Source organism: Rutidosis leptorrhynchoides, chromosome 9 (assembly GCF_046630445.1).
Source record: "Rutidosis leptorrhynchoides isolate AG116_Rl617_1_P2 chromosome 9, CSIRO_AGI_Rlap_v1, whole genome shotgun sequence".
In the NCBI taxonomy this organism is placed as follows: domain Eukaryota; kingdom Viridiplantae; phylum Streptophyta; class Magnoliopsida; order Asterales; family Asteraceae; genus Rutidosis; species Rutidosis leptorrhynchoides.
The window spans coordinates 269,785,911-269,800,773 of record NC_092341.1 but is presented as its reverse complement, the minus strand read 5'-3'; the positions used below and the strand labels follow the sequence as shown (position 1 = coordinate 269,800,773).

The 14,863-nt window shown below is 34.3% G+C and overlaps 1 protein-coding gene across 1 annotated transcript in view; it reads right to left on the bottom strand.

Annotated features, from left to right (window-relative positions):
- LOC139867097 (patatin-like protein 2) overlaps window positions 1-14,863 on the bottom strand; it is a 29,015-nt gene that overhangs the window by 13,222 nt on the left and 930 nt on the right. The window lies entirely within an intron of this gene.

The following is a 14,863-nucleotide window of genomic DNA, read 5'->3' as shown; positions in this document are numbered from 1 at the left end:
AAATGGAATAGAAGAGAATAAAAAGGCAAAGAAAGATAAAATAAAAGCTAAGTGTGGGGAGAATGTACCAAGTTATTCAATTAAAAACTATCTATCACATGTTTCTGTAAAGTTATTGCAGGTGCTTTTGTTTTGGACTAAATTAACCGCTTTATCTGGTTTATCTGAAAGAATAGATGGATCTACACGATGAATCAATTCCATCATTAAAAGAAAGTAAAGTCTTCCGAAAAAGACACGCGCTTCTTGATTTAGGTCAGGAAGTTGTCATCCAGACCAGCTGTAGGTTGACGAAAAATCTAGAAAAGTCATCTCTAAAATCAACAGGAAATCCACGGACCTCAGCATCAAACAGGGTCGCCAAGTGATCAGACTTATCCTAACCATGAGAGGATCTGTCTCGTAAAATGGGGAGGGCGCCATGCAAATTAGCTTGATAAGACTAATGAATCAGACCCCCAGAAAGGATAATCTCCCTAAAGATTAAAAATCAGCTTTTAAGCCTGATATTACTCAATCCTTGAGATTGACCTTAAAGATTGAGAATTACAAACTCATGAAATTCGATGATATCTAAACTCGAGCTTGAACGAGAAAATATTTTGATCAAATTAAAACCGATTTGTTTTCTGAAAACCTATTTTCAATGCGTTCATTACCATTGAACGTAAAATCCTAAGAATTCATCAGAATTAATTAGGTCACCTGAACCAAATCGGGTGTCAACCGTAAGAACGGTGGTTGCATAGCATGGTCGAAGACAGGACCTTGTGCCAGACCGAAAAATCATAGGATGATCTTTACTATTGCTCCTACAAAGGATAGTAATAGCATCCGACACGTTTTAGACCATGAACAAATGCATGACATTGCCTTAACAGTGTCTTGTTCATCGCTTTCCTTTACAACCGGACGGTAGTTTACCGAAAGGTAATATACGGAACAAGTATACTGGACGTGTTGCTTTCCCAATACAAGGTTAGCAAGTGGGTGACACAAAACCATAAGTTTTGAGCTAAAATTTTCAAATCTGAAACCCACAAAACCCACAAAAACAATTTACAAACACCAGTGAAGGGTAATTCCGGAAAACTTATCTAGGGTAAAAGCTAGATTGAATTTTCAAAAGAGCAAATGCTTTCATAAAGATCCAATTTCCTTAAGGATCTAAATTTTCATAGTCATGTGAGACTGTAAACCACAACGTTACTATCATTGTTTATACCGCCGTATCAAAATCACTAATGTATAAAGTGTGAAGAATAAAGAAGTGATTCGTGTGATTTAATTTCAAGTTCTGTATTGCTTGAGGACAAGCAACGCTCAAGTTTGGGAATATTTGATAGTGCTCCAAACGAACATATATTTAGTCGCAATATCATCCCAATATGTAAAGTTTTTAGTTGTAATTATTCTATTTTTAAGTTGTAATCGTTTAAATAAATAAATGTGAAGACAAAGCACGAAGATTAAAGAATTGAAGAAAAAGTGCCACTAAAGCCTGAAAAGTGCCACTAAAGCCATAGTGCACTCAAAAGTGCCACTAAAAGTGAGTTAAGGATTTGCGCGGATTTTGGGAGTTAAGGAAAATAATTTTTTGTGCAAATTACAAATTGCAAAACGCAAAGTACAAGATATTAAATAGTACGAAAGGACGTTCGAAAATCCGGAACCGGGACCTGAGCCAACTATCAACGCGCGACGCAACGGACCTAAAATTACAAGTCTACTATGCACAAGAATAAAATATAATATATAAATAATTATATAAATTATTTATATATTATAAATATATATTAAATCATGTCGACAAGCTATGAGACAAAGGATCCTGAGCTGGAAAACCAGGCCATGCGATCGCATGGCCAGCATGAGATAATCTCATGCGATCGCATGAGCCAAAAAGGCTGGCCACATTCCTATAAAAGCCAGCGAATTCGATGTATTTGAAAGACCATCAATCTATCTCTCTGTCTATAATATATAATAAATATAATATATATATATATATATATATATATATATATATATATATATATATATATATATATATATATATATATATATATATATATATATATATATATATATATATATATATATATATATAGGTTAGTTTTATATTAGATTAGTTTGGGTTATGCAAAGGTTATTTTACGGGTTTTGAAATCGAAGCTCTGTCCATGTAACACTACGCGATAAATAATCAATGTAAGCTATGTTCTCCTTTTTAAATTAATGTCTCGTACTTAAGTTATTATTATGCTTATTTAAGCCGAAGTAATCATGATGTTGGGCTAAAATATTAAGACGGGGTAATTGGACTTTGTACCATAATTGGGGTTTGGACAAAAGAACGACACTTGTGGAAATTAGACTATGGGCTATTAATGGGATTTATATTAACTAAATGATACCTCGTTAATTTAATATATAGACTTATAATTTGACGTATTTATATATAACCACATACGCTTGACTAGGTACGGTGGGCGGGATATCTATAAATACCAATAATTGTTCATTTAACCGGACACGGAACTGGATTAATAGTTAATAGACTTGTTGAAACAGTGGTGGATTACATTCAAGGGTAATTGGTGTAATTGTTAACAAAGTAGTAAAACCTTGGATTACACGCAGTCGATAACCTGGTGTATTCATTAAACAAAGTATTAAGACCTTGTTACAATTCGAATCCCCAATTAGTTAGAATATTTGACTTCGGGAATAAGAATAATTTGACGAAGACTTCCGTATTTTATGATTATGTCTGATGGACTATTATGGACAAAACCGTATGGACATATCAAATAATCCAGAACAAAGGACAATTAACCCATGGGAATAAACTAAAATCAACACGTCAAACATCATGGTTACGGAAGTTTAAATAAGCATAATTATTATATTGTTATTTATTTTATTCCTTTATTTCATATTTAATTGCACTTTTAATTATCATACTTTTTAATTATCGCAATTTTATATATCGCACTTTTATTTATCGCAATTTCATTATTGTTTTTTACTTTACGCTTTAAATTAAGTCTTTTATATATTTAATATTTTACATTAGGTTTTAACTATGACTAAAGTTTTAAAATCGACAAACCGGTCATTAAACAGTGAAAACCCCCTTTTTATAATAATAATACTACTTATATATATTTATATATATTTACAATTATAGTTTAAAAAAATATAGCGTTAAACTTGGCGAGTTCCCTGAGGACGAACCAGACTTACTAAAAACTACACTACTGTACGATTAGGTGCACTGCCTATAAGTGTTGTAGCAAGGTTTATGTATATCCACTCTATAAATAAATAAATAACTTGTGTAAAATTGTATCGTATTAAATAGTTTTTCGTAGCAAAAATATAACTATTTTGTATACACCTCTACGCACATCAAGTATTTTTGGCGCCGCTGCCGGGGAACTCGGCGAAACGCTATATTTTTAATATATATTTGTGTAAATATATTTATATATAATTTTTAGAAAAACAATATAAAATAAAAAAAAAAAAAAAACCTGAAACCCAGGCCCATGCGGTCGCATGAGCTGGGTTCCTTAAAACCATGCGGTCGCAAGGCCTGATCTGACACGCCAGAATCCCTTATTCAGCATTTATTACGGCGTATTATTTATTATTATTATTATTTAGGGTTATTTATTTTAATATTTAGTTTTAGTTTTAATTTAATTTGTAATTTAAGTTTTAATTAGTTTTATAATTATAAAAAATTTAATACTTTTATAAAATTTGTATTTTTATCATTTTAATTACAATTTGTATTTTTACCGTTTATTCGTAATATTTGTATTTTTCGCTCGTAATTAGTTTTAAGTCACAGTTTTTGCCATAGTTATTTTTATTTCTAGATTTTTAGGCTTTGTAGTAAAATCCCTTAAGTGCTTTTTCTTTAGACTAAGATTTAGGTGCTTTAGAATTTTGCGACGCCGTTTTAATATTTTAGTACCTTTTTAAGTAATTGCCGTTTTGGATATAGAATTTCTTTTAAGCTTTAATACCTTTAGACGCAACCTTTAATTCTTAGTTTTAGACTTTTAAGTTTCCGACGCGATCTTTTTCTTTCTTATTTCTCGCCGCTCTAGTTTTTAGGACATAGGATTTTCTATTTCTTCTCTAAAATTTCTTTAAATTCCAAACAAAAAATTATTTTAAGCAGTTAAATTGATAGACATCCAAATTTCCTGGTTCGTAGTAATAGTTGGATTTGTTAGTGGCGAGTTGTGGGCTTCCGATTTAAAGGGTCCTGGCTACCTGCTGCATCTATTGGCTATTTGAAACGTGCGAAAAATCAGAAAAGTCTATTAATTTGATAACTTATATATTTTTTAGTTTTTTAACTAATAGGATAATTAGTAAATGCACCACATTTTAGCTAAAATTTGATAATAAGCGCATTATGGAAAATCTCGAGAATATTTTGGAAACTCTTTATGACATCCGAAATCAATTTAATCAATACTCTCAAACGGGTGTTGATGACAATTCGTTCGGTCAATCTTGGATCACGAATAACGAAACAATAACTGGTTGTGAAATCTGTGGAGATTATCACTCAACATAGGAATGTTATTATTACGTTCCTATGGAAAATTATACACCCATGGAACCTGAATGGAATGATTATGAGGAATACAATTCTAATTGGGATTATACCTAAGAATATATCCAAACTCAACAACTAGAAGACGAGAAAAATTATGTGTCTGAAAATTCTTTAGATTATATGAAAATCAAACTCGAAGAACTTGATGCTCAAAATGAATAAATGAGAGAGTTTGTAAATTGGCAAGCTGAAACTCTATCAGATTACACACCTGTTGATCTGAGGAATATTGTGCAAGAAAATCTCATATCATCGAATTTTAATGAATTCGAGAGCTCCGAAATCACCAACTATCCCGATAATACTTTTTATTCAGCTTTACCAATTTCACAACATATCGACACATTAGCCTTTACCGACGAAATCATCGATCCATCAATGGATGAAGAAGAAGTAAGGGTGACAAATTGGTACTCTTGGGAAAACGATAACGTTGAAAATTTTACCCCCGAGACCAAAGTGGTGGGACCGATAAGTACCGTTAATGAAAAAGAATCTACTTTGATCCTGAAATTCACCATTCCACAACCTTCCAACCCAATATTCTCAATGTAACATCCCGCGTTTTTCCGTTAAATTTATTTTTAACACCGTCTTTTTTTTAAAATAATATCTTTCGTATTTAAATTAATAGTTTCCGTGAGTAACATTCATTATATTCCCGCTATTTAATTTTGACATCACCCGTTTACTCGAGCGTTTTAAAAATATTCGATCGGTTAAATCCCGCACCCGCTTTGAAACTCGAGGGACCGGAGTTGCCAAATGGGCAAACTAGTTGACTAGGTCAACTAGTCAACCCATTTTTCCACCATTTCCATCATCTCCCTCTCTCTCTCTTTCTTTCTTTTTTTCTCTCAAGAACACAAACATAATTCATCATCTAAATTCGGATCGGGAAGCAAACTTCAAAACAAATTACATATTTGGAATCCTCTCTTCATCCTCTACAATTTGATACCAACTTCATCTCGTTTGGGTAACTTTCTAAAAACTCTAGATTTCTCTAAATTCGTGTTTTTGATTTGAAATGGTGTTAGTTAGTGTCTATGGCTCAAGTCTAACATGAATATATGTTTGGTTTGCTCGATTTGTTGTTTTTGGAGTAACTAGCATGAACTTGAAATGGGTGTGCTTAATCCTTGATTTTGGATGAGTTAATGTTGTTAGATTGTTAAAGTGCATGTTTTAATTGTGTTACTAGTATCATTAGCCACATTTGGATGTGTAGGTTGATTAAGAAAACTTCAAAAACCCGATTAATGATTTTGTGATGTTTGACTAGGGTTTGATAGTTTTTGACATGAACTTTTGGATGCTTAAATGCCATGGAATGTTAATTGTTAGTGTTTAGTAGTAATGTATGCTTCATTACCTTCAAAACGGCATATCATATGTGTGAATTGGATTCCCGGAACTCAAAATACGTTTTACGAACTTGAAACTTTGAAAATAAACCTTCCTTGATCAATTGACGAGTTTTCGGTTATTGTAAATGATGTTTTTGATTGATGATATGTGGTTAGTTGTATTCCTTGTCGAAATAGCTTTCCGATGATATAAAATACATGTTCTAATTGTTTGCGGATCATAAAATGTGATTGTTTGTGTTTTGGTTCGTGCATACTTTGAAAACTGACCAGAATTCTCTGCACAGAGGGTGGCGCGGCGCGCCCCTTCCCCGCGCGGCGCGCAATCTGGCCTGGCCAGATTCTGCCCACTTTGTCCCATTTCACGCGAAATGTTTGACTAGCTATCGACCTCCGATTCACATGAAACTTGTTCTAATATGCTTATATATGAATAAAAACCTCAGAAAAATAGTTCGGGACCGAACCCGAATGCGTTGACTTTTTCGTTGACTTTGACCAAGTTTGACTTTTAGTCAAACTTAACCAAACTTTTATACAATCATTCTAACATGCTTTTATACTTGTTTCTTGTATGAAACTTGACAACGTGATTCACATGCTATATTTAATCGAGTCGTAACGAGCCATAGGACTAATTGAACACATTTCACCCGACCTTGTGTCGTAACCGGTTAATTGATACAACTTACTTGTTTAGGTCAAGGCTAAGCAACATTCATGCACACGTTTACTTTGTGAAGTACATTTATACTCGTGCACTCGAGGTGAGATCATAGTCCCACCTTTTCAACAACTTTTTATACTTTTAAATTGTGGGCTGAGAAACATATACTTTGTTACATTTTGTACTACTTGCTTTTATACTTTGAACACAAGTACAAGGAAAACAAACATTCCACAGCGAGTTAGAACAAAAATCCTCAATTCGATTATCATTAGTTACACTTGCAGGGTGTAAGCGAGAACTTATATTGTGTGGCCATACGGGTTTGACAAACCCTCATTACGGACGGTTCGCTACCGTCTACGGATGAAATATATTTTCGGGAAACAGTGTATGTTCTAACACTATTGTGATGGGGTTCTATGGAAGGAAACGTTAAGTCTTGATAATTGGGTGCTCGCGAACCAACTTTTGGAATGCAACTTTTGGATGATCAATTTATGGAAATACTAAATCTTGTGGTTCAAAATATAACATTTACTAATACACCTATGATTTCACCAACGTTTTTCGTTGACAGTTTTCTATATGTTTCTCAGGTTCATACATGGCTATTTGATACATGCTTCCGCGTACATTCATACTTGCTTGGGGTCAAGCATACATGCATACACTCTGATTTCTTGCTTGGAGTCAAGCATACATACATGTATACGCTAGTGATAGCACATTTGGTTTCAAACATATTGTTTACATACTTACGCTATTTATAGCAACTGTGATTTTAAACTAATTATGTTGCAAGATATTTCATTTGTACTTTACTACTTTTGTAAACTTAAACTTGTTGTCGATCCGTTTGGTGAACTAAACTTTGCAAGTCATGCACGTTTCAAATGAATGCGACATAATTTTGGTCAAACGCGTCTCATATAGAGACTATGACCACGCAACGGGACCTAAGTAGCGGCGCCGTCAATGACGATTTGGTTGGGTCGCTACAGATGGTATCAGAGCGTTGGTTGTAGGGAACTAGGACGTGCATTAGTGTGTCTAACAGAGTCGTTAGGACGCATTAGTGAGTCTAGACTACAACCGGATAGTTAGCATTTGCATTCTGACATACATTTGCTATAGATAGCACTTACTTGACTACTTGTGCATTATACTTGAATCATTCTTAGGAAAACTTTTAACGGTACCCAACCTTCATCATACGAACTCGTATTCCGCCACTTTTTGGTAACACACGTAAATTCATGATTCATACACGTATGGATGACGACGACTTCATTAGTCACACTTGTTCGGGAACTCTGTCTCCCGGATTGTTATTTGCCACCGTTTCAACTTACTATCGGTTTCCCACTGGTGTTTCTTACTATCTACTTTTGGTGTTACTACCATCACTACTCTAGGTGAGTATCGTCATCAACATTTATCCCTACGGTTGCGTGCTACTCGTTATCATGACTCGTTACTCTTTTCATACCTAAATACATTATTGTTTGAATCGAACCGATTTGACGTTAACAATCGTTTATACACTTCCCGCGGGGAAACGCTTCTTTAGAGTTGTAGAAACTATTTTGATTTAATACGAGTCACGTTTGAGACGTCGTTACATTTTGTTCATTTTAGATTTTCGCGATGACACGAACTTGAATTTATAGAGTGATGTGGGAATGGGGGTATGAGTTAGCGTAATATAACGACACTCGATCAACGTGGTTATATTACGGTAAGACATACCAAAGTTCTAGTGACACGTGATGGTGGTTAGACTCGATCAACCTAAACACCACCATGTGCCATGTACATGACTTCATCTTTTCAGGTTTGGACATCCGAAAACTCCGAGAATATTTATAACAACCATACCGGGGGCACACCTTCAATTATTGTCAAATTATATTTATGCTTCCGAATGAATTACCGATTCCATTCGACTTCAACCGTATGTCACACGGGTATACTAGCTCGTCCTCGCGCAGTCTTAATGACTAACTACAATTTACTCGTTATGCTCACATCGGGGCGGAAACTTCTCTTGCATCACCCTCGTACTTCCGGTTCAGGAGGTCCTTATTCTAAATTCTCAATGGAGAGCGACTCTTCACGTCATACAAGTATTCGCCGCGAGGGTGGATAGTCCTAACAATCGTTTTCAAAACCCGATAAGAACTTGCCCCGACGAACGTTTTTGGAAACCGATAAATCTTCCGCGACGCGAATTTTCTTGAGAAACTTGTCCTAGCTAACGTTTTCAATTCCTAGCAAACTTGTTCAATATGCCTTAGGGAAATGTACCCCGTTTCGGATCGAGATCCTCGTTTCACTTCTAGATTTTGGAGTACCTTACAAAAAGCCTCGGGACCGCGTTTAGACATGAGTACCGCGTACCATCCACAACCCGACGGACCGAACAAACATGCGATTTAAACCTTGGAAACCATAATACGAATTTGTATTACCAACTTCAAATTTACTTGAGAAAAGTATTTTCCTTTAACCGAATCCTCGTACTACAATGATTTTCATTCGAGTTTTAACGCCACTCCTTTTGAAACCACATGTGACCGGAAACGTCATTCTCCTTTGTCGAACCAAGTAAACGATGATCAATTCACCGGGGCCGAGGTTATTCATGAGCAACCGAGAAAATTTATTCATATTCAGGTAAAACCCTACGCGACTCGTAATCACCAAGAGCTACGCCGATGTTAGACGTAAACATTTCAAATTCCACGTGGGAAACCGCGTCACGTTAAGAGTCGCACCTTGGAAAGGTACAATCCATTTCGGGAAAACGTAGGAAGCTGAATCCGCGATATTTTGATCCTTTAAATTCTTGGGGTGTTTTGGACCCGTCGCTAGCCGTTTAGACTTTTCCGACTCATTTTGGGTCTCCGTTTATCCTACATTCGATGTATCAACTCAAAGACGTGTTTTGCGAAACGAGAACTTGTTATCTCCTTTGATGAACTCACTATCGACGATAAACCTCACTTCCTAGGAGGACCGATTGAAACCATGAATCATGGAAGCCAAACCTTAAAACAACATATGATCCCGACCGTCAAAATTCGTGGAAATACTCAAGGACGTACCTTCACTTATTCGTAGAATTTACAACGCAAGATCTCGAGTAAGATTCAACAACTACTACTTCCAACTAAATTTCGGGACGAAATTTCTTTTGAGGTGTGGATAATGTAACATCCCGCGTTTTTCCGTTAAATTTATTTTTAACACCGTCTTTTTTTTAAAATAATATCTTTCGTATTTAAATTAATAGTTTCCGTGAGTAACATTCATTATATTCCCGCTATTTAATTTTGACATCACCCGTTTACTCGAGCGTTTTAAAAATATTCGATCGGTTAAATCCCGCACCCGCTTTGAAACTCGAGGGACCGGAGTTGCCAAATGGGCAAACTAGTTGACTAGGTCAACTAGTCAACCCATTTTTCCACCATTTCCATCATCTCCCTCTCTCTCTCTTTCTTTCTTTTTTTCTCTCAAGAACACAAACATAATTCATCATCTAAATTCGGATCGGGAAGCAAACTTCAAAACAAATTACATATTTGGAATCCTCTCTTCATCCTCTACAATTTGATACCAACTTCATCTCGTTTGGGTAACTTTCTAAAAACTCTAGATTTCTCTAAATTCGTGTTTTTGATTTGAAATGGTGTTAGTTAGTGTCTATGGCTCAAGTCTAACATGAATATATGTTTGGTTTGCTCGATTTGTTGTTTTTGGAGTAACTAGCATGAACTTGAAATGGGTGTGCTTAATCCTTGATTTTGGATGAGTTAATGTTGTTAGATTGTTAAAGTGCATGTTTTAATTGTGTTACTAGTATCATTAGCCACATTTGGATGTGTAGGTTGATTAAGAAAACTTCAAAAACCCGATTAATGATTTTGTGATGTTTGACTAGGGTTTGATAGTTTTTGACATGAACTTTTGGATGCTTAAATGCCATGGAATGTTAATTGTTAGTGTTTAGTAGTAATGTATGCTTCATTACCTTCAAAACGGCATATCATATGTGTGAATTGGATTCCCGGAACTCAAAATACGTTTTACGAACTTGAAACTTTGAAAATAAACCTTCCTTGATCAATTGACGAGTTTTCGGTTATTGTAAATGATGTTTTTGATTGATGATATGTGGTTAGTTGTATTCCTTGTCGAAATAGCTTTCCGATGATATAAAATACATGTTCTAATTGTTTGCGGATCATAAAATGTGATTGTTTGTGTTTTGGTTCGTGCATACTTTGAAAACTGACCAGAATTCTCTGCACAGAGGGTGGCGCGGCGCGCCCCTTCCCCGCGCGGCGCGCAATCTGGCCTGGCCAGATTCTGCCCACTTTGTCCCATTTCACGCGAAATGTTTGACTAGCTATCGACCTCCGATTCACATGAAACTTGTTCTAATATGCTTATATATGAATAAAAACCTCAGAAAAATAGTTCGGGACCGAACCCGAATGCGTTGACTTTTTCGTTGACTTTGACCAAGTTTGACTTTTAGTCAAACTTAACCAAACTTTTATACAATCATTCTAACATGCTTTTATACTTGTTTCTTGTATGAAACTTGACAACGTGATTCACATGCTATATTTAATCGAGTCGTAACGAGCCATAGGACTAATTGAACACATTTCACCCGACCTTGTGTCGTAACCGGTTAATTGATACAACTTACTTGTTTAGGTCAAGGCTAAGCAACATTCATGCACACGTTTACTTTGTGAAGTACATTTATACTCGTGCACTCGAGGTGAGATCATAGTCCCACCTTTTCAACAACTTTTTATACTTTTAAATTGTGGGCTGAGAAACATATACTTTGTTACATTTTGTACTACTTGCTTTTATACTTTGAACACAAGTACAAGGAAAACAAACATTCCACAGCGAGTTAGAACAAAAATCCTCAATTCGATTATCATTAGTTACACTTGCAGGGTGTAAGCGAGAACTTATATTGTGTGGCCATACGGGTTTGACAAACCCTCATTACGGACGGTTCGCTACCGTCTACGGATGAAATATATTTTCGGGAAACAGTGTATGTTCTAACACTATTGTGATGGGGTTCTATGGAAGGAAACGTTAAGTCTTGATAATTGGGTGCTCGCGAACCAACTTTTGGAATGCAACTTTTGGATGATCAATTTATGGAAATACTAAATCTTGTGGTTCAAAATATAACATTTACTAATACACCTATGATTTCACCAACGTTTTTCGTTGACAGTTTTCTATATGTTTCTCAGGTTCATACATGGCTATTTGATACATGCTTCCGCGTACATTCATACTTGCTTGGGGTCAAGCATACATGCATACACTCTGATTTCTTGCTTGGAGTCAAGCATACATACATGTATACGCTAGTGATAGCACCTTTGGTTTCAAACATATTGTTTACATACTTACGCTATTTATAGCAACTGTGATTTTAAACTAATTATGTTGCAAGATATTTCATTTGTACTTTACTACTTTTGTAAACTTAAACTTGTTCTCGATCCGTTTGGTGAACTAAACTTTGCAAGTCATGCACGTTTCAAATGAATGCGACATAATTTTGGTCAAACGCGTCTCATATAGAGACTATGACCACGCAACGGGACCTAAGTAGCGGCGTCGTCAATGACGATTTGGTTGGGTCGCTACACTCAATAGACGAGTCATCTACCGAAGATGAACTACGAGCTGTAATAGATAATGACACCTCGGATTTCACCCAATTGGGTAATAGAGGTGAAAACTTTGATCCGGAGAATAAACGGAAGAAAATGTTAGGAATTGTTCACCCTATAGAAATATGTATATCGGTGTATATCGATCCATTTGACCAAGAACCAGAAAAGAGACATATCCATTTACTAAAAGCTACACTTAAAAAAGAATTAAGTAGTGACGATCGGGTGGTTCTAAACTTTAAACCCATTGATATATTATACACCACCCGAGATGTAAATATCTATAATTACCAATAATTGTTCATTTAACCGGACACGGAACTGGATTAATAGTTAATAGACTTGTTGAAACAAGGGTGGATTACATTCAAGGGTAATTGGTGTAATTGTTAACAAAGTAGTAAAACCTTGGATTACACGCAGTCGATAACCTGGTGTATTCATTAAACAAAGTATTAAGACCTTGTTACAATTCGAATCTCCAATTAGTTGGAATATTTGACTTCGGGAATAAGAATAATTTGACGAAGACTTCCGCATTTTATGATTATGACTGATGGACTATTATGGACAAAACCGTATGGACATATCAAATAATCCAGGACAAAGGACAATTAACCCATGGAAATAAACTAAATCAACACGTCAAACATCATGGTTACGGAAGTTTAAATAAGCATAATTATTATATTGTTATTTATTTTATTCCTTTATTTCATATTTAATTGCACTTTTAATTATCGTACTTTTTAATTATCGCAATTTTATTTATCGCACTTTTATTTATCGCAATTTCATTATTGTTATTTACTTTACGCTTTAAATTAAGTCTTTTATATATTTAATATTTTACATTAGGTTTTAACTGCGACTAAAGTTTTAAAATCGACAAACCGGTCATTAAACGGTGAAAACCCCCTTTTTATAATAATAATACTACTTATATATATTTATATATATATTTACAATTATAGTTTAAAAAAATATAGCGTTAAACTTGGCGAGTTCCCTGAGGACGAACCGGACTTACTAAAAACTACACTACTGTACGATTAGGTGCACTGCCTATAAATGTTGTAGCAAGGTTTAGGTATATCCACTCAATAAATAAATAAATAACTTGTGTAAAATTGTATCGTATTAAATAGTTTTTCGTAGCAAAAATATAACTGTTTTGTATACACCTCTACGCACATCAGAGGTCATGAGTTCGATCCTTAGGGATGACATGAGTTTTTTAAAACAACTGAACACCAATAATTGTGGTATATATTGACCTTATAGGGAGGTTTTACCGGATTCGTTCACGGACCTCTACCCAGGAACACTGCCCGAATGGATGTGTTTCCGGGTACCGTCAATCGGGTTTGGGTTTCTGCCCGAACGTGTATAATACGTGTAAATGATGAGAGTTGATGAAATAAATGATCTACTAATGCAAAAAAATCGCGTTCAAAAAAAAATATGTGATTTAAATGGGTTATTCTATAACCGTTTTAACCCTTTTACTAGTCAACCAAAATATACTGCTAGTGAGTTTACTACGTCATTGTGATGTATAATTTGATTGTTAGTCACGATATAATATGATTACTAGTGAAATGACCCGTGAGACCACATGTTTGTTTAAACAAAACAGTTTAATGATATGTTTTAGGTATTAAGTGAACGTAAATGCTAAAGTCATTTAGTTTAATGATCTGTGGAACCACAAAGTTCGACTAAGAAACTCGTCAGCTAAACATTTCATCAAACACCTAAAATGCATATTAAACAGTCCATATCCAATCATAAGAGATAATATTGGCTGTCATTTTATTCAAAAGTTTAAATTAAAATATAAATTTCGAATTGGTTTCTTCTGTCTAGCTTTTATACCTTCTTCTACTCAATTCAAAATAATTAATTAAAATAATTCAAAATTATTTAACTTTAATAATTAAAATAATTATTAATAAGATTTAATAATAATAACAATAATTAATAAGATTTAATAATAATAATTAATTAATAAGATTTTATTTTAATTCAAAATTATTTTGATTAATAACATCACCCACTATGCTTAGATTTTTTCCTTTTATTTTTTAATTTTTCTTAACAAAGGAATTATTTTTAATTTTTAGGATTTTAATAGAAACTATAGATATGTCAAACTCTATTGGGAAGTTAACTTACATACTAGTAATTAAAAATACTATTATCTTCATCCCAAAATACACTCAATCATTTATTTATGTCAAATATTATTGTTCACTTGTAAAAAAATACCTACTCTGTACTTTTAAATTATTTAATTTACCTTCATGTCTTACTCTCAATCGTAAAAATCTTAAATAAATTTTGTTAAATTTAGCTTAACATATACTCGTATCATGTCTATTACTCATAAATCAATTAGGCCTACCTTGTACAAAGGTTTTACCGGCTACACCGACCAATTAATTAC